General features: G+C 41.2%; 1 protein-coding gene across 6 annotated transcripts in view; it reads right to left on the reverse strand.

Moving 5' to 3' along the window:
- PDE4D (phosphodiesterase 4D) overlaps positions 1-19,214 on the reverse strand; it is a 1,650,639-nt gene that overhangs the window by 1,601,422 nt on the left and 30,003 nt on the right. The window contains exons 2-5 of one of the 6 annotated variants that reach the window (XM_086361838.1): positions 13,245-13,331; positions 8,407-8,496; positions 6,646-6,820; positions 5,692-5,789 (exon numbers count right to left, since the gene is read on the reverse strand). The gene's annotated coding sequence lies outside the window, so the exon portion shown is untranslated. Of the gene's footprint in view, positions 1-5,691; positions 5,790-6,645; positions 8,153-8,313; positions 9,122-13,244; positions 13,332-19,214 lie in introns of those variants that run through there. The other 5 variants (XM_086361840.1, XM_086361839.1, XM_086361841.1 and 2 more) reach the window with 5 other exon arrangements.

Genomic DNA, 19,214 nt, shown 5'->3' on the forward strand with positions numbered 1-19,214 from the left:
TCTGAGCCATGGGACCTGGTTTCTGACTCAGCACTTCATCTAAACACGCTTAGGTCCTTATCACGTACTAGGCCTCTAGGATCCTTTCTGGAGCTTAAGATAAGACCAACCTTCACTGACACGTTGTTCAGATCCCTACTCTGCGGACAGCCTGTGGTTGTTTTCTGTATCTAGGCTGGGTTTCTTTATGTTCAGAACATCAAGAAACACAACATCTTGACTCTGTGTGACGTCCGCTCCATGAATACAAAGTTATGTCAATACTGCTGATTTCACAATTCTGATGGCCTTCCAAGGTAGATTGGGAGCTCCAGTGCAGCACAAGGTTGAGTTTGACTCAACTGCGCCTGACTTATTTAATCCATTCCTCAGTAAACATCTGTTAAAATAAACCAATCTAAGCAGAACAGAAAAGAGTGTCTTCCACAACCAGATAAAAGTAGTCCCACTTTGTTTGGGTTGACTATAAATCTACAAAATGTTTAAAAGTACACATTCGTTGGCCATCTTTTCAGCTTAAACAAAATGTTTTTATACATTTGATTCTTGTTCTTCATAATAGTTACGTTCTATAAAGTTCACTGGAAACACTGAAATAGTAAATACTGAACAATTATTCTTAGGGGGAAGATAGGTTCTTGTGAGTCTCTGGTCATAACATTTTCATCAACCAATCAACACATGATCTTATTTTATGTGTGTGGTTGTTTAAAGACACCTTAATTAATATATATTGTTAATTCATTAGCATTGAAATGCTACAGCCAATAGCACCATAGCTCAGGCCTGAATAAAGCTCATCTGACACACATGTTAGATGTGTGCATGTTTCTTGCATTTTTCTTCTGCAAGACACATTACAGACTCCTTGTGTTTGAGAACACTAGACAGCAATTCAACACTACATTTGGGGGTCATTGTAAACAGTAAAATCACCATAAAAAGCAAAAAAATACAACATTAAATATATCAAGAAAAGGATACTTGTTTACAGTTGAGAGCTGGAACAAGAAGGCAGACATCATCTGGTTAGAAATTGAATAAATGCTTATGGTATTAGGGTTCTCCACAGAAGCAGAATCAACAGGAGATGTTGGTTATAACAGGATATATTATAAGGAATTGGATCATGCAATTATGGAAGCTGAGAAGTCTGACAAGTCAGAGGCCCAGGAAGCCAGTGGTATAGTTCTGAGAACTGGAGGGTCAATGGTGTAAGCCTCAGCAAAGGACAAAAACCTAATGTTTCAGCTCAAGCAGTCAGGCAGAGTCAATCTCCCTTCCTTCACCTTTTTGTTCTGCTCAAGCATCAACAGATTGGATGGTGGCCACTCTCCTTGCAGAAAGCAATCTGCTTTACTCAGTCTACCAATTCCACTGTTCATCTTAGCTGGAAACACTCTGTCAGACACACCCAGAAATAATGTTTAGCCAAATATCTGGGTACTCTGCAATCCAGTCAAGATGACACACAAAATTAACCATGTTTAATGGTTTAATTTTAATTTTAATTAAGAATGCAGAATTTATGCCATTGGCTTATGTGTTCACCAAGTATATACCTTTATAAAATCCAAAAAAAGTGATGTTATTTTAAATTATTTATTTCATAAAGAATCATTCTCCTACCAGATATCATCTCCCAATACAATATACTGTTCTATGAACAAAGATAGCAGCAATATTATACTATATAAAGAATAATAATAACAATAATGGACACAACATATATCATGATATAAGTTAAATAAGCAGAGTGACACCTTATATGCAAAGTACATCATATGAAATGTTGGGTTGGATGACTCACAAGCTGGACTCAAGAATGCTGGGAGAAATATCAACAACCTCCAATATGTAGATGATACCACTTCAATGGCAGAAAGTGAAGAGGAACTTAAGAGCCTATTGATGAAGGTGAAAGAGAAGAGTGAAAAACCTTCAACATTCAAAAAACAAAGATCATGGCATCTGACCCTATCACTTCATGGCAAATAAAAGTAGAAACAGTGTCAGATTTCACTTTCCTGGGCTACAAAATCAATGTTCCTTTGGAAAAATAGCTATGACAAATCTAGGCAGTGTACTAAAAAGCAGAGATCACTTTGCCAACAAAGATCCATATAGTCAAAGCTATGGTTTTTCCAGTAGTCATGTATGGATGTGAGAGTTGGACCATAAAGAAGGCTGAGCGCCAAAGAATTGATGCTTTTGAACTGTGGTGTTGGGGAAGATACTTGAGAGTCCCTTGGACAGCAAGGAGATCAAATCAGTAAATCCTAAAGAAAATCAACCTTGAATATTCATTGGAAGGAAAGGTGATGAAACTGAAGCTCCAGCCACCTGATGCAAAGAGCCAATTCATTGAAAAAGACTCTGATACTGGGAAAGATTGAGGGCAAGAAGAGAAGGGGATGGCAGAGGATGAGATGGTTGGACGGCTTCACCGACTCAATGGACATGAGTTTGAGCAAACTCAGGGAGATGGCGAAGGACAGGGAATCCTGGCATGCTGCAGTTCATGGGGTCACAAAGAACTGGACATGACTTAGCAACTGAACAACAGCAACATATATCACGATACTAACTCATTTCTCACCCCATTTATTCTTTTTTTAATTTTATCCTTAAAAACAGCATTTTAAAGTAGAAATTATTGACCCCATTTTACAGATGATAAAACTAACGCAGAACTTCTCTGGTGGTCCAAGGGCTAAGACTCCAAGCTCCCAATGCAGAGTAGTTTCCAACTTTACATCAAAACCACAATGTCTTATTTAACATACTTCATAAGTATCAATATGTGAGGGAGTCTTACTCTTCATTCTTTTTCTTTAGGACTCTATTGACTATTCTTAGCTAATTTTATTTCCATTTAAATTTTAAAATAAGAATGTCACTCTCCATTAAGAAAATAAGAGCTGCTGGCATTTTGTGATAGCATTGACCTTTTTACGGAAGAACTGACAACCCTATGACATACAGGTATCTCTACCTACATAGAATCTTTCCATCCATGAGCACAGTATAGTCCTCTATTTATTTGGATCTTCTTTAATTTCTTTCAAAAACATTTCCTAAACTACTAATGTATGGCATTAGAAATTAGTAAAGTCATTTCTTAGAGGGAATTAAGGGAGAATAATTATCAGGAAAGAGTATAAGGGGAAAGATAAACTGTTTTACAGATAATATGCTATTCTTGACCTGAATTTCTTTTTTTGTTTAAGAAAAACTCCCTGAAAATGTAACAGATGGCCACAATCATCTTTCATGTATGATGTATGGATAACATGTAAGGGCTCAAAAGGCAATCACTAGATCCTGGATAATACTCCAGATTAAGGTTTTTCAAATCACAGGTTATATGCTTAGTGGGTTACAAACAGCCTTAATTTCAGATAGAAATTGTCAAGATTAAGCATCATTTCATGACAATTTTACTTAAGTTATGCACACATGTATCCACACACACAGAGATATGTACATATGTATGGAGACTACAATGTAAAATCTGTTTCTTATTGTTGACTACAGTAAAAAAATATCTGAAAAACCATGCTCTGGGAACTATTTTCCAACAGAATTCCAAGTGTGATTACATGGTATAATGCCTGGTACCTACCATGGCAAGTATTTTGTGGCTATGTCATTTTCCTTTTAGCTTAGACATAAACCTTAGATTTGAGAATACTTTGTGATAGAACAGAATTGAATAAGAGTTAATGGTGAAAACTGGAGGTTATGCATGAGCTAACTGAGGGAAAACATGAGAACAACAGGGTAAGGCAGGCAGCCGGAACCCAGTGTCTTCAAAGAGGACATAAAGGACAACGGAGCGTTAGCCCCGGAAGGATATTAGAGGCTCAGAGGGCATATTAGAAGGGGACAAGGTGCCGCAGAGGCAGTGAGTGAAGATCAAGGGCAGCTGTCTGAGGAGGTATTTCCTGGGCCTCCTCCTGGCTCCTGTCTACTAGTCCCTTTCTGAAAACACTCCTGAGCTGCACTTCTGCTTTTTACCTGCTTTGGTCTTCTAGCCTCTCCCTCAGTGGCTGAACTGTCACCAAGTCTGGCTCTCCATCTCTTCCCTCAAGAACCACCCTAGCTCTCTGCTTTAGGGCCACCATCTCCCACAGGATGTCTCCCAGCCAACCGCAGCTGGGGTTTAAGCAAAAAAAGATGAGGCCTTTAAAACATGAAATGGAGAGCAGCTTGAATCTGAACTCCTGGGCTTACACAATCTCAACCAGAAGAATCCTCAACCAGAGCAACCATTTCCATATGGCACAGCAATTGGTGAAAGAGATAGAATTACCACAAAAAATAAAATAATGATAATAATAAGACAATATTTGTTGAGCATCTGTTTTATGCCAGGCATTGTTCCAAGCATCTTACATGAATCAACTCATTAAATTTTCACAGTAACACTGAAGTAGGTAATGTTTTCCCCATTTTGCAGGCAAGGTAAATGAGATACAGAGTTTTTAAGTAACTGGCACAGTCTCACAGATGCAAAGATGTGGAGAATTTAGAAGGGAACTAAGAGCCAACTTTGAAGGAACCAAGAAAGAAGAGAATACTAAGTATCTTCTTGACAAAGTGGGACTCAGTGATTTTTCAGGGTCACTTTAGTTTGCCTTTTGTTATCACTATGAGTTCACACACACTCAAGGCAGATAGATGCTTGGACTCCAGCGGCTTCACTTGTCAACTTTTGTATGGGGAAATGTCCAGTGCCAATCTCAGAGAGGATACTTTTCTCTTCAAAAGATACTGCTTTTGTAGCTTCCAAACTAGGGCCCTCATAATAAAATGTTGAACAATTTCTCGGGACTCACCAAGACACTAATCTGAAAAAAGACAAGAAGGCTTAACGTCAGCTGACTACAATTCACCCTAATGATTTGAGACAGGTCAGTCCCCTAACTTATTTGGAGAAACCCAGGAAAAAGGCTGGTAGGCAGAAGGTATTTGGAAGAGCAACAAAATAAACCATTTAACCTATGCATCCAAAACTACTAAGGAAAAAAAAAAAGTCATCAAAATCCCAAAGCCCACTTGATAAATGGAGCTAAAATCAAACAGCTGGGTTAAATGTTGATAATTAGATTTTGGCTTCTCCATCAGGCTTTTCAAAGAACTTAAAAAAAAAAAAAAAGAATCACTCAAAGATGGGAAGATTAGAAAGAGAGGTCTATTACTAAGTCTTACCAACAAATTTGAAAAACTTACTAAAAAAGAGAAACCTTTCAGCCTGACATTTAGACATTTGCTTATGTGATGTCCACTCTCCCATTAGAGTTCTGATCTAAATTTAGTAGTTTAAAAAGAACCAAGTCTCTCCTCCCACCCATTTCCAAATGCCAGCTAAGAAGGCCTTTCTCAGACTATTTGCATCCTCAAGAAACTTTAAAAAATTTAAGAACAAAAAGGTCAGAAAGTTCAAACACAGTATGCAGTCTCGCCTTCCTAAAATGGCCATTTGGTTAAAATCTATGACAATGAAAGAGTTAAAGTTCTGCACTGTTTAAGAACAACCGGTTGACCTTTAAATCTGCTGGTTTGAATCCAATCACCTTTCAACAAGCATGAACTCTGGCACGAAGTGTACTAACACCAATTATTTTCATAGTGTACATGACAGAGCTCACAGTGTCCTGTTTAGAAAAAAAATAAAGTAATACATACTCATTTTCCAAAAGCCAGACTTAGAGGCCGAGTGTCTCTGTTGGCAAGGATTGTCCTTCTGTAACTATCTCGAAAAGTGCTGTTGGAGAAGGCCTTTCCTGAAAAAATCACAGTTTCTCAATGAAAGTAACTTTCCCATGTTGTTTAAATTGTTTAATGAAATGGTTTCTCCCAACTTTCAAAGGTAGCCGACAAATAAGGTGGTCATTCCTTCCCCCAGGGTATCTTCCCAACCCAGGGATTGAATCCATGTCTCTTATGTCTCCTGCATTGGCAGCCAGGTTCTTTACCACTAGCATCACCTGGGAAGCCCAAGTTAATTACTACAGTTAAGAGCTTTGCGTTCCACATAGGTACGAGAAAAACTTTTGCATCCCTGGGCAAAATGCTGACTCTTACTTTGAGCAAAGGCATGAACATTCTGGGACTCAAAAACCAAGCAGTTAATAACCTCAACACACTTTATATATTCAAGGCAAAACTTGGCTTCTAGCTGATTCATGATCTTTACTTTGTTTACTGTTTAATTTTCCATATTACTGCATTGTTCATGACTGTTCTTCTACTCTAATTCTCTGTTGAAATAAAACCCATCCTTCAAATCCTGAAGAAGTAAAAAAAAAAAAAAAAAGGTGTTGAGTGTCTACTCCTTAAAATGATTCTCTGCTTTTTGAAAGTAATTCCCATGAGGTTCTTTTCAGTGGTCATATTCCTTCATGCCTTCAAAATAGAATCCAGTTTATAGAAATTCTGTCCTGGACTTTTTAAGAGCAGATGGCATGGTTGCTTTTCTATAATGCACAGAGAAAGGAGCTCTCTCCAGAGGCCTGTGGCCTGCGACCAGACAGCCTCTGGTCAATTGCAAAACTGTGTTCTCGTTTATCTTCTACCCCCAGGCCCCCTCTGTGTGTCATCCCACCCCATTTCTGTCAGTCAGCTGCAGGGAATACTAACCCCACACCTGGGCCATATCAAGCCTGAGTGTGCTTTCAGGGACTGAGGCTTCTGAGCTTCCTTCCCAAATCCTCCTGTCTCAGCATCTCTTGCGCCGGTGAGATTTCTGCTAGCTGGGTCCACGTTTGCCAGTCCCTCCTCGCCACGATATTTGGTTGCCCGCTTTCACTCCCTGCTATGTGACAGTCCAGAAGGAGAATGGTCAGGATCTCACAGCCTTGTGGGCAGTGGCCCCAAGCCAGCGCCCAGACCACTGCCCTCACAGGCACTTCTGCTCTGGGGCTGAGCGGGGAGGGGCTGGATTCAGGAAGAGAGGGCACTGCCTGCCTTGGCTACTGCTCACAGTCCGTATCAGGAGGACATCTGCCAGCCCTGGTGCTAAGGTCCCTTGGAGTTTACTATCTCTCGGGACAACCTGGTCATGTGACTCGCCCTGAGGACACCTCTGAAATCAAAGGAACGTTCCCAGAGCCCTGGCATAGCAGGGTTATTCCACAGACGTGCCAGGCAAAATGGGCAGCCAAGGCTTCCACAGGCCTTGCTCTCTGTCCTAATTCTCATGCCTTCCTAAGAAGCCAGAGCAACCTTACCAGCTTCTAAGCAGCCACAATTTCCGATCCCTTTTTTCTGCATCCAGAACTGAAGCACTGTTAAAGTCCAGATACTCACCATCAACCTCAACTTAACAACTGATTCCCCTCCTACTCATCTGCCTTGCCAAGATTTGGGGAACAGGGAAAATCAAAGTATCTTCTTATGTTAAATACCATCCTCAGCCCAACAACCAGCAGAACTCTCATCACCTGAGTACGTGTGAACCAGCACTACACCTGCGCCCGACTCTTTTAGATATGCCCCTTGCACGCAGGAAATAACTCCCTTGGTCACATCATTCTAAAGTCTGTAACACAAAAAGAGACCTGAAGTCCTATGTGCTTGAAGAATTGCACAGCCATATCCTTGGTTAACATTTTCTGTTTTACTCATCAGGGTTCACAGCCACCATTTACTCTCCTTTCCGTCAGCATCCTAAAGGCCATGCTACTGCTACTGCTACTAAGTCACTTCAGTTGTATCGACTCTGTGTGATCCCATAGAGAGCAGCCCACCAGGCTCCCCCGTCCCTGGGATTCTCCAGGCAAGAACACCGGAATGGGTTGCCATTTCTTTCTCCACCTAAAGGCCATAGCCACTACCAGAAAAGCAATGTGGTTTGGGGGGAAAAATATCAGGAGATACCCGAAGACAAAAGATTGAGGATTCAGGCTCAGAATTGTTATTAACTGAACGACTTTGGCAAAGACAGTACAATTCACTGCAACCTCAGTCTCACCTTCTATAAAATGGGGATTGTAATAGCCACCTCAGAGGGTGCTATGAAGGAAGCAATAAGATGATAAAGTGAACATAATTTTGAATTATGAACAGAGAAAGAGGAAAAGAAGAGAGAGGAGGGGAAGAAAAACTGAAAAGTTCAGCTTCCCACCAGCAAGCAAAATGAAGTGTTCAGACAGGAAGCCTGAACAAGATAATACAAACTGTAATACTCTCAGGAACTGTCAAAGGAAGAAGCTACTGTAATCTCCAAATCTGGTCACGAGCTGGTCTGAGCAGCACATTTTGACCCCCTACCCCGACGCCCGGGTGCACTAAAGGTTTGGGACTAACCTGCAGGAAAAGAGCAGAAACATTCCTCAAAGAGCAACTGAAGGACAAACTTCGAGAGCGCGGGGAGGCAAACACCTCACACCATGAACTTACTTATCCCTTCGTGAGTTCACCTTCGGGAGAAAATTCCAGCTTTGTGTTTTCTTCTGGGCCCTACTCAAAAGGGAAGTTCTGCTCAGAGGCCTGAAATAGAAAACAGGAAGTCAACAGAACTGATTTTCCTAACTCCTCAAATGTAAATCACTGTATTTGCTATGGATAAGAACTACCTGTCTTTTTCAAAGGAGGTCACGTGCCAATTGTGTACAGAAAACTTCCTACTCCAGGGAAAAAAGGAACGACACATCAGCTTTCTTCCTAAAAGGAGGAGGGAGGCAGAGCTGCATTGACAGTGAAGTAGAGGCTAGCAAGGGTGTTCCCATCAGAGCCAAACTGCCACTAAAAGTAATGAAGTGTCCCACCCTGACGCTCAGACACTATTTTCTTCTACAGTCACTTCTCTGTAGCCACTTCTGAAGGAGGCAGTGACTCAAGTGGCTCTCCTCCCAACTTCCTCATCATGGTACATGGTACTAATATTGTCTTAGAGTCCCATGTTTGAAACTTGCAAGTTGAAACTCCAAGCTCCACCCCCACACCTACCCCTTTAGTCAATTTCCATCCTATACCATCAGGTCCATCTCATGTATGTCAGACACAAATTCAACTGGTTCTGCCATCACGGCTCGACTCTGGTTTGCCACATCCTGTCATTTTCTCAGCCATCTCTGGTCTGAATCCTTAGCACCTCAATCTTCCTGCCTTCTCTCTTTTACAAGACTGCCAGATGAATCTTTCCAGCAGACGCACTAACCTAGAGAGCTCTGCTGAGACCGCTTGTGAGTACTTTAGATTTGATCAGGAGGTATTAGGGGGCTGTGGCAGACCTTGGGGCCTGGGAACTCCTCACATTATTCCCCAGCCCCAAGGTCTGCCATAGGCCCCCAGTACCTCCTGATCAAATCTAAAGTACTCACAAGTGGTCTTAACAGAGCTCGCTAGCTCAGTGTGTTTTAGCAGAAAGTGCCCCAGCCTGGGTGTCTGACGGATTGAGGAAGAATCTGTCTTAGGTGAGCTTTACTATCACATGGCTGTGTGAATGTGAGCAAATTATGAAACTTCTCTGCACTTCACTTTCCTCATTTGTGGAATGAAAATGATTACAGCCACCTACATAGTTATTAAGGGACTAAGAGGGATAATGCATACAAAGCAGTCACAGTGCGCTCCAATAAGAAGAGTAGCTAATGCTTATGGAGTGCTTGCTACATCCTGGGCTCTGTTCTGAGTGCTGCACGTGTGTTTATGCACGTATTTTTATCATCCTCATTTGAAGAAGAGGAAATTGAGGTAAGAGAAAGTGAGGTCACTGAAACCACATAATGAATCAGTAGAGGAGCCCGCGTTTGCAGTCAAGCAGTCTGATTCCAGAGCCTGCACACTCAATTCCAGGATCCCCCACCCCCTGTAGCACGTACCGACTGCCACAGCCCACATGCCCACCCCAGTCCTCCCCGTCTGCCCTGTACCCCCATGGAGTGTGTGCTGCATTCTCTCTCCAATCTCACCTGACATCTTGAAAGAAGCAGTTACTATATCTTCTCTATACTCAAGTATACCATCTCTTTCCTCTTTTTATCTTGTCCTCACTTATATATCAGCTTGTTTCCCACTTCTTTCTATCATCTAATTCTAGAAATTGCATCTGAAAAACAGACATCCCCCAATTCCAGAACGTCCTGAAACAATCATGTTATTTCCATCAACACTGCAGCTGCCATTACCAAGTCAAATCTCCTAAGTCCCAGTTGTTTATCCAACAAACACTTACCAAGCATCTACTGTATTCATTTTGGTAGATGCAGATCCCATGGGCCCTGTCCTCCAGGAACTCACAGACTAACAAGAAGATCAGTGTTCATGCAGAAAATTTTAATAAGCTGTGATAAGTATGAAATGTACACTGTTAATGGCATCTCCATCTTTGGTTCTTCCTCCTCTTGCATTTCCCATGGCGTGTTGTTCGTGTAGGCTGACACGCTACTCCTTCCTTTTTGTCTCTGCTGCCATCCCCGTGGTTCACTTACTCCTTCCTGAGCTATATCAGTTACCTCCCAAACTGCCTCATTCTCCTGCCCCTCCAGAGCAGCCCACCTCCTGCTGCCAAACAACCTACATGGGTTGTCAACCTATGTGGTCGTCACTCCCATATTTGAAAACCACAGAGGTTAATGGGGCAAGTGCACATCCCTGAGCCTGAACAGGTAAAGCTGTTTGGGAACTTAGCCAACTTCCTGTCTTTGCTTTGCCCCACTCCCCTGCACATCCACACACCACCCCTCACACCTCACACCTAAGAGAGACTTCTTACAGTGCTTCAAAACCGAGTCACCTTCCTATTCCTATGTTTCCCTTGTTCTCCCAACCTACTGGCTCATTTTTATCTCTGAAATTGAGACGCTCCTCCAAGATTCAGATCAAGTCACCTCCTCCGTGAAGTCTTCTCTCCTTTTCCCACAACAGCTCTGTTCTCTGACTTGCTTTAGTCATGCAGTTGTATCTCCTTTAGGGCACATTAATTCTACCTTGCATTCCAGTCATGAGTAGGTTTAATCTTACAATCTCTGTTTCTTTAGAACAGGATTGTGTCTTTATCATCTTTGTTCAATACAGCACCTACCAGATTGCCTTGAGCATAACACGTGCTGAATAAATAATGAATACACTCTTTAATTTTTTGTATGTGAGGTAGTGGGAAAAACCTCATGAGGACCCAAGAAAAAGCCTAAGTTTTTTCTTATCTAATCCTTTATACAAGTCTTTTTTCATCCCTAGGCAATATGCCAGGCACTCAGGGTACAAAAGTACACAAAGGCCTGCACTCAATAAACACATATTTTCCATCAGAGAGACTGATACATAATACAAATAAAATAGTAAGATACATGAAAAATCACAGGAATTGCAAAATTATGCCATTTCTACCACTAACTAGGTGTGTGACCTTGGGGAAGTCACTAATTCTGTGAGGTGTTGGTAAGTATACAATGCAAACTCATAGGCAGTCTATGAATTTATGATTCTAACCATTGGATGGCCTGTTTTACTAGTAGATAGTGCTACAATGTTAGTAAGAGCCAACATATTTGTGAAAATTATTCATGCTAATTAATTCTGGGGAAATCAAGTAAGCAGCAACTAAAGAAAGGTAAAAAACTAACAGCTGAAATTGGTAATCAGACAATGAGGAAATGAATTATAATTGCTTCACCAGCTCCACTATTTACATAAATAAACCACTGAAATCCAAGGTCATAAAATTCAGAAACGTGTATCCTGGTTCCTCCACCAATACAGGCATGAAGCCTGCTGTGAGAGGCCCTCCTCTGCCAAACCTCAAAACTGGGAATTAGATCACCCTCTAAGCTTCATGATTTAAATTATTTAAAAATTACTCATCAGAATAGACATATGCTTTGTCAACTTAGAGTCACTCAGTGGCTCCCAAACAAGCAGAAGTTGCCTTAAAATACAATTGAAAACACACATATCTTTTTTTTTTTAAAGATGACTCAACACAAAGTCTGGTTGCCATTCACATAATTGTAGGAAAATGAGGCCATAGACGCAAATGCAGAAAGTGTTGCCCAAGCTCTCTTCAGCTCAAAAGGAGTCTTAATTAGAAGATTTTAAAATCTCCTGACCAAAGCTGTTACTCTATAGAGGTGAATTCCCACTTTAGCTCAGCACAAATTATACAAGTCATATAAGGGATTCCTCAAGCGTCAGTTCTGTGCTCATCCATCCTGGTTACTGACTGGTTTGCCATAAGTTCTGTCTGTTGGAATAGAACATGGTGGTCAGCCTGATGAGTATTTTGATTTCTGGGACTGTGGTCTTTTTTGTTGCAAGTTAGTATGTCACTCTCGTTGGCACATCAGTCTCATTAGCTGATTGATATGAGTCCTCACCTAGGAAACAGGCCCCTCTCACAACCAGTCAAATTTCTGGGCTAAAAAGTTAGACCTTAGGAAATTCGACTGCAAAGGCACCTTGTAGAGATTTCAGAAAGACAGCAGGCTGCCCTTCTCTTGGAGACTTACTTCCCCAATCACAAGTACCATGGACCTTTTTTCCAAACTCTCTAGTGGGTACCTAGAGGTAAAGACCGGATTTTCTTTTCCTTGTACATCGTGGCGCCTAGTCAGGAACAATGCCACGGTGGGCAAAGGAGATGCTTTGGGGACTTCCCTGGTGGTCCAGTGGTTAAGACTCTGCACTTCCAATGCAGGAAGTGCAGGTTTGATCTCTGGTTGGAGAACTAAGATCCCACATGCTATGGGGTGCAGCAAAGAAAAGGGGAGCCCACATTCTGCCACTAGTATTTACTGCCCGGGAATGGAAATGAGGAGTACAGGCAACTTTCCCTCTCTGGTGTAGGAAAGGTGTCCTTTTTTGCTCCTCTATGTATCCCCTATATCTCACGCCTGGCAAGCCAAAGGCATTTAACAAATGCTTGTGTATGAAGCAATCAGCCAATATCAAAAATTTTTTTAAGGATTAACACATGCTGAATTCAAAACTAAAAATGGTATGGTTCTTATCCTAAAGTAAAATCAATGCAAAACTTAAGATTTAAACTATGAATGTGATTTGGTCTTAGGATGGGTCATTATTCAATGAAAAACAACTCAGCAACCAAGAAGTCATTTCAAAACAATAAATTCTCTTTTTTAATTTCTCAAATACTGGTAAAGGGATTCAGTCCCCAGCAACAACCCATAAAACTTCCTTTCTCACACGGTTGCCTCACATCACACAAGCTCATTTACCTTTTTCCTTCAGATCCTCCTACCAAGACTCTTCTCCCAGATCCAGTCCTCAAAACTCACCCCTTCTCTCCCTCTACATTTTCCCTTGATTCTGCATCAGAAGAGCCCGAAAGAACTGGTCCAGCAATATCAAATCTTGCTTGAAATCTAGAGAAGGAAAGGTAACAAATAAACAAAACCAGAACTACTCTTTTTTTAAGGGCTTCCTTGGTGGCTCAGACAATAAAGAATCTGCCTCCAACGTAGGAGACCCAGGTTCGACACCTGCGTTGGGAAGATCTTCTGGAGACAAGAATGGAAACCCACTCCAGTATTTTTGCCTAGAGAATTCCATGGACAGAGGAGCCTGGCAGGCTACAGTCCATAGGGTCACAAAGCATCAGATACGATTGAGCGACTCGTATCTGAGTCACCACACACACACACATTCCTTTTTTAAATTGGGTATAGTTGCTTTACAATGTTGTACAACAAAGTGCATTAGCTACATGTGCTCATATATCCCTTCCTTCTTGGCTCTCAATCCCACCCTCCCCCCATCAAAACTATAAGGAGGTATCACCTCACACTGGTCAGAATGGCCATCATCAAAAAATCTACAAACAAATTCCTTCACTCTTCACCTGAAACTATCACAACATTGTTTGTTAATCGGCTATACTCCAATCAAAATAAAAGGTTTTTTAAAATCTACAAACAATAAATGCTGGAGAGGGTATGGACAAAAGGAACCCTCCTGCACTGTTGGTGGGAATGTAAATTGATAAAGCCACTATGGAGAACAGTATGGAGGTTCCTTAAAAAAATAAAACTAAAAATAGAACTATCATATGACCCAGCAATCCCACTCCCGGGCATATACCCTGGGAAAATCATAATTCAGAACCATTCTTTATAAGCAGTGAAAAGTGAAAAGGATGCCTCATAACTATCATATACTAAAAATATTGATCTGATTATATAATGATACAATTTTTTAAAGCCAAAATAAATAGAAAATAGTACCAAAGAAGAAACTGTTAAAATTTGTAAACATATACAATGCTTGGGAGACTTGTGGCAATCACAGTAGATTTATAGAGCACTTGCTATAAAAATTGTTTTAGAAAGGATACTGTGTCAGGGGTACCCAAGACCACCCCTATATCTCAACATTGACTTGAAGAACTGAAAGAATCCAGCCCCTAGTTGTACTCAACATCTAAGGTTTCTTACAGTGTAGTAAGAAACCTGATCCCGGCCAGATCATAAGGGAAAAATCATGTGAAGAACCTGAAGGATTCCAGGTGTAGACTTCCTTATGCTCTCTCCCTTCTATGAGAGAACATGTAACACAGCAATGAAAACCCTGCAATACAGTGCAGTGATCCAGCCCAGGGAAGCTCCTTAGAGACTTGGTGCCTAAGGTTTCTACAGGGGGCTGGTCATGCAGGTGCTCCTTGCCTAGCACACGAAAAAATTCCAAACTCACAGAAGGGAAGCAGGAATTCTAAAATAAATTGTACTGTTAGCACAAAACTCTAGGCACAATGAACTGCACCAGTTAACTAAGCACCTTGAAAACCAAATGCCTAGACGCTAACCTCACAAATAGAACTTTCTAAGAGCAGCCCTGGGATTTCTTTGGAAGGAATGATGCTAAAGCTGAAACTCCAGTACTTTGGCCACCTCATGCGAAGAGTTGACTCATTGGAAAATACTCTGATGCTGGGAGGGATTGAGGGCAGGAGAAGAAGGGGACAACAGAGGATGAGATGGCTGGATGGCATCACTGACTCGATGGACGTGAGTCTGAGTGAACTCCGGGAGTTGGTGATGGACAGGGAGGCCTGGCGTGCTGCGATTCATGGGGTTACAAAGAGCTGGACACGACTGAGCAACTGAACTGAACTGAAGAGTAGCAATCTCAGGCCTGTTATGTTCATTCTTTTTCTTCACAGATCCAAAGACTAAGTTGTTGCCCTTGAGGCAACTAAAATCTAGAGATATAAGACCTCTACATAAAACCATGCATTGCATACAGTAGACTCTAAAGTAACATTTTTCAAAACATTCCGTAGACGACCTTTATCAGAATCACCAGCGTGCTTGTCAGGGGCTATACCTTGAAGCATCCTAAAAGAATGAGGTGTCAGTCAAAGCCAAGGACTGAGGTGAGATTAGAGAAGACCTTGAATACCATAATGAGAAATTTGAATTTTATTTCATAGCCATGGTTAAACCACTGGAAGTTTCCTTTATTCTTCACCAGCTGAAAATAAGATCAAAATAGCATGGTTTGAAGATGAATCTGACTACCTTATGTAAAATATAGTGGAAGGGGCAGAGATAGTAGGCCAAGAAACCAGAACCTCAAAGGGAAAGAATGATCATAACTAATATCTAGGGACCACTCACTAGGAGCTTACACTGCCCAAAGGCACTTTATGTGAATTCTCATGTCAACCTTCTAACGTAGGCTACAACGTCACACGATGAATTCAAACCTAGAGAGCATGATCCCAGAGCTCACATATTTACTTGCCTATAAACAGAAAGTGAGGACAGTAGAAAAGGAATGCATGGTGAAGCAGTGAACGGGGCGAGGGGGAGGAAGTAATCCCAGGCGATTCCTACATTTATGTTGTCCTCTCCTCCCCTTGCACACTTTCTTCTAAGATGACAGGCAAAAAGCCATCTTTGAAAAATGATACATGATTGAAAAGAACTAAAACCAGAAATTGTCACATTTTTTTTCTGAATGAGATGAGAGGTGAAGAATAAATAGGCGTCAGAGCTGCTTCTTGACCCACGTAGCTAGTAAGAAACAAAATGCCCTGTGGCCCCTCGATTTAAAAAAGGAGTGAGTAGCTGCTGGCATTCTTTTATTTTTAATATCTCAGAGAAATTTACACTATTAAGAATCTTCCTATTTTCCTCTGAATACAACCCAATTATTTAATAACTGAGCGACACTGGAAAATGCTATGGTTTTTCCAGTGGTCATGTATGGATGTGAGAGTTGGACAATAAAGCTGAGCACCAAAGAATTGATGCTTTTGAACTGTGGTGTTGGAGAAGACTCTTGAGAGTCACTTGGACAGCAAGGAGATCAAACCAGTCAATCCTAAAGGAAATCAGTCCTGAATGTTCATTGGAAGAACTGATGCTGAAACTGAAATTCCAATACTTTGGCCACCTGATGCAAAGAACTGACTCATTGGAAAAGACCCTGATGCTGGGAAAGATTGAGGGCAGGAGGAGAAGGGGAAGACAGAGGATGAGATGGTTGGATGGCATCACCGACTCAATGGACATGGGTTTGGGTGGACTCCGGGAGCTGGTGATGGACAGAGAGGCCTGGCATGCTGCGGTTCATGGGGTCGCAAAGACTCAGACACAACTGAGCAACTGAACTGAACACTGGAAAATGTAATTTTTAAGATGTCTAAAATAAACACTCCAGAATCATCAACTGTCTCATCATCAAGATACACTTGATCACTTAATCACATAAAAAGTTTTAGAGATGCTCAGGTAAAACACTGTCCCAGCAGCTTTGGGGGATACAGCACAGTGATTCACTTAACAAATTCTTGGCTCTTCATAAGGCCCATAATTAATAACAAGACATGAAAAGCCACTATTTATGGAGAATTCACTGTTGCCTCCATTGGAATTAGGCAGGAGGCTAAAGGCCAGTGAAACAAATTTAATGTTCCAAAATAATTCAGTTCTAGGATACTGATCTTATCAAATTGGAAGTGACTCTAAAATCTTTATTAGTCATTAACCTGTTTTCTAAGTGAGCAGTGTATCTCTCTCATATTCAGAAGCTCTACCAGGCAACTCAAGCACTCAGAAGTAGGGTCAAGAAACGACAGAGAGGAATGACTTAAAACCTTCAGAACCTTCAATGTTACCTGAAGGCCTGTGGAATGTACCCTGCTACTGGGGAAAATTCATCCTAATTCAGGTAATCAACTCAGTAATAGTTTACTTGAGAATTCTTTTCCCCTAAGAAGAATGCCAGTAAGAAATTATTTGCTCACTTATTGTTACAGCATTCTGATGAGGCATGAAAGAATGAAGGAAGATGCAAGCTGCCTTGCAGGAGTCTCACGAGAAAGATGGTGCATATGCAGATAAAACCACATGATCTGAGAACCAACTGTGTAGCACAGGGGGCTCTATTCAGTGCTCTGCGGTGACCTAAACAGGAAGGAAATCCAAAAAAGAGTGGATATATGTATACGTATAGCTGATTCACTTTGCTGTACGGCAGAAACTAGCAACACTGTAAAACAATTATACTTCAATTTTTAAAAAAAGCAATGTGAATACACACAAGTAAATATTTATAAAGGAAGTAAAAGCGTGGGTTGTGAAAGTCAAACAACCTCAGTGTGCAGCCTGGCTTGGCCAGTCACCATCTTAAACAAGTTTTATAGCCTTCTCAATGCTTCAGTTTCCTCTTCCAAAAACTGGGTTAGTATTAACACCCACTTCGTAGTTTGCTGTAAAGCATAAGATAATGTACGTAGAATACTTAGTACATAAAACGAGCCCAACAAATGCTAGCTGCTATTATTGTCATAAATGGTTAGTTTTGTGTTTACTATCACTACTGCTACCAGAGGAGGTTCTCTCATCCAAATTCTGCCCCACACCTTAAAGATAAGGAGACTCTCAGGCTGCCTGCAGTGGTCCAGTCCAGATGGAATGATTCACCTCAGGCAGGGAAGCCAGGAGGTCCAGGGACTGTCAGAATGTCAAAGTGGAAGATTTCAGACGGCTGTAGAGGGGAGGAAGTACAGCCTGGAAAGCACGTAAGTTTGCTCTAAGTGTCTTCTTGAGCTGAGGAAGGGCATATATTCATGGTCACATGATTTTCAGAGCTGGAAAGTGACTTAAATATTCTTAAGTCACTCAAAAAAAAAAAAAAGCAGCTTTTGGATAACCACAAAAACTGTATGCCTTCCTCTAGTTTATTTGAAAATTTTTAATTTGGTATCAAGAGGGAAAAAAGATGGTTGCAATGGTAACCTTGGGGAAAAAAAAAAAAAAAACTTTGATCTTGAAAGCTGCATATTTCTCCCTTGAATCATGTGGCAACAATAATAGCTCTGAATCTGCTTGCTCACCACGAGCTTCCTCCCTAAGTAATGGGTAAACAGAGCCCCATGCAGGTTGCTCTCAATGTGAAGCTATTTGCTGCTTTATTTTCCCAAGTCATAGGACACCTTCACCCCGACTCAGATGCCTCATACAAGGCCAGGACAAAGGACCATAAGACTCTACTGGCTGGCTCTCAGCCATACAGCTAGTTGGTGAAAAAAAGAAACAGGAATCCTACTGATGCAGAGGGAGAAACAAGGGAAGAGAGCAAACAGAAATGAGAGCAAGGGCTTAGAATAACTTGCTGTAGGAAATCAAATGATGTGGGCAGCTACTTAGATCTGAGCAAGACTGGGACTTCAGCAAAAGGATTTTTTAGGAAAAACATCCTTGCTGCTGTATGCAGCACACAATAAATTCACATTGTCAGATTCCTTATCTCCACATCTTTTGCTGCCAGAACCTATAATGAAATATCAAAACAGATTTAAAGGTAAAATCCAGTTGTAGTGTTTGTCATTTGAGGAAGTTTTTCTACTTATAATTGGTGCTTCCCCCATTTTAGGAATGGAGTTGAAATTTTTTTTCTCAGTTTGTTATAACAAAGGCTCAGTAGCTAGAAAAACAAACTCCGCTTTCAATTTTTTTAGACAGAGTTACACACTGAGCATGTAGGAGCCTGGACTCTTGGGTGATCCCCAAGTTAAAAGCAAAGGTTTTGTCCTGCTTTCTTTAGAGATGACCTCTCATTCTGACGACTTGAAGACATTCTGAGTTCTCCTCAGTCTAGATTTTCAATTCAAGTGACTGGTGGTTGGGCATTTTCCAGACTGTTCATATCAGAACCCCTTTCCTTGCCAGTACAGCTCTGTACATATTGACCTAGGACAGATCTGTGCCCTTGTTAAAGCTTCAGCAAATGTTTGATGATGA

This window comes from Bos grunniens, chromosome 20 (assembly GCF_055505025.1).
Source record: "Bos grunniens cultivar Pamir isolate PY7600 chromosome 20, Bosgru_T2T1.0, whole genome shotgun sequence".
Lineage (NCBI taxonomy): Eukaryota > Metazoa > Chordata > Mammalia > Artiodactyla > Bovidae > Bos > Bos grunniens.